We start from the raw sequence: 2,445 nt of genomic DNA, 5'->3' as shown, positions 1-2,445 counted from the left end.
TCCAACTGCGATTTGGTGCTGAAGTTCTCCGGAAAGCTGCACAACTTGCCCTAGATGCTTTCTTAACCTTACCAGGACCCTTAGCTCCCTCATTCAGCGGAATACGCCAAGGCACTACAGAAAATTTCTCGCATTTTATTGACCGGCTACATGAAGGAGTAATGCAAAACCTGGACTTGTCAGAAGAAATGAAAAATCAAATGTTTCGGTTGCTAGCTTTCGCTAATGCAAATTCAAAGACTAAACAAATATTAGCAACTCTGCCCCCGGGATCTTCAGTGGAACAAATGCTAACGCGAGTAGCCAGATCAGAAGAACACCAAAGTGCGGAGGTGATGGCTGCCGCTTTTGAAGGGGTCATGCAGAGATCTCTTCGACAAGTTAGCCAGCAAGTCTCATCTACAATACAACCAGTTGTAGCAGCAATTCAGTGATCTTCGTCCACAAAAAATCGAATTACATACTGATTTACAGACATTAAATGATGAGGGGATGTCCAATGGATTGGAAATTGCGTAGGCATTACTAACAATGATATAGCACCTCTTACTTCACTTCTAAAAGGAGGTGATCCAGCTAAGCTCAAATGTCTTTCTGATATTATACAAAAGGTACAGAAATATTGGTCTAGCCAAAGACTTTCTGATGGACCAATTTCTCTTCTTATTAACAATCTAGAACATCCATGTGCAATCATCTGCCAGTGGCAAAACAAAGACGGGGAATTCCCCATAGATCTTGCTACAGATTCTTCCTTTTGTGCCACTGTCAGATTGAAAACAGAAAATGATTTATGATTATTAGAATGGCTTTTTCTCAGTGTCCAACCAAAATTCAGCATTCAAACAAGACCAGAAGCCGTTGGAGAATTGATTCAAAAAGGAAGATCTCGAATAATAGAAATTAGCGGTCAGGAACCAGATGACATCAGTATTCCGATAAATGGAGCCGATTTAGAATGGTGGCTGAGAAATTCGGTGCCTATTCAGAATGCATTCTTAGGATTTATAGGCAAGGTACATTCACGACAACCAAAAGGGAAGCTATGGCAATTTCTTAGAACAAATCAGTGGTTAGAGAAGCAAAGTAAAAGCAAAACCTGCTGAAGGGCTTACAGTATATACAGATGCAGGAAAACGAAGACACCAGGCAGCATGTGTCTGGCAAGAGAATAGTCAGTGGAAACAGCATTTAATTGAAGGTTCAAAAGAGGATTCATTGCAGACTATAGAGCTCACGGCAGTAATATGGGCCTTAAATAATTGGCTGAAATCTGCTTTAAATGTTGTCACAGATTCTTTGTATGTAGCAGGTGTAATACCCCGAATGGAAAATGCTCTGTTAAGACAATAAAATAATCCTCGATTAGGAAAATTGTTTGTACAGTTGAGAGCTATTTTAAATCAAAGAAAAGAACCCTGCTGTGTGATTCACGTTCGTAGTCACCAATGGAATCTTGGTCTAGGTGAAGGAAATCAAATTGCAGAGAGTTTAGTAAGTTCAGTACAGCACATGCCTCCAACAGATAAATTCCAACAAGCAAGACAAAGTCATGAGAACTTTCATCAAAATGCCAGAGGTCTGCAAAGACAATTCGATTTAACTTTAAATGAAGCAAGAAGTATTGTACAGGCATGTCCTCAGCGTGGAGGCCAGATGTTAGGTATAGGAATCGGTGTCAATCCTCGAGGTTTAAAAGCCTTAGAAGTATGGCAAATGGATGTGACACATGTGCCAGAATTTGGAAGACTTAAATATGTGCATGTCACAATTGATACTTTTTCAAAAATGATATGGGCTACTGCTTTACCAGGAGAAAAAGCACAACATGTATGTAAACATCTCACAGCTTGCTTTGCTGTAATGGGTGTCCCAGAAAAGATTAAGACAGACAGTGGCCCTGCCTATGTTAGCCAGAAAGTTAGAACTTTCACATCAAATGATTAAGGGGTATTTGAACAAACAGAAGCAGGAAGAGTCAGATTGTCAACAGCGCTTAGCTTGTTTACCTTGAATTATTTACGTTTAACTGGAGATCATGAGGAGCCTCCTGTGATCATTCATCATTATCAGATCAGACTAGGAAGGAAGAACACTTTACCGGAATTCGTGGTGAGATATCGTGATCCCACCACTGGAATGTGGAAGGGACCAGTACCTGTTATTTTTAACGGTAGAGGGTACATGCGTCTCTCCACAGATCAAGGTCCATTGTGGGTTCCAAGCCGAGCAGTAAAGCCGGAGTTGAAACAAATTCAACCGAATCAACTCCCTGCAACAGAACCTTCGGAGGACACAGAGTGAGGCGTAACCTTTGCATTAATTTAGCTGTGACATGTATGTGTAATGTAGTTATATAAGTAGGCCTTTAAACACCACTACCTTCTGAGTAAGTTTATCAACACCCAGCACATCGCTTGTTACATGATAAATAGGAGTACCATT

The sequence above is a fragment of the Streptopelia decaocto genome (assembly GCF_964273445.1).
Source record: "Streptopelia decaocto genome assembly, chromosome: Z".
Taxonomy (NCBI): domain Eukaryota; kingdom Metazoa; phylum Chordata; class Aves; order Columbiformes; family Columbidae; genus Streptopelia; species Streptopelia decaocto.
Note: the sequence above shows the minus strand (reverse complement) of the source record.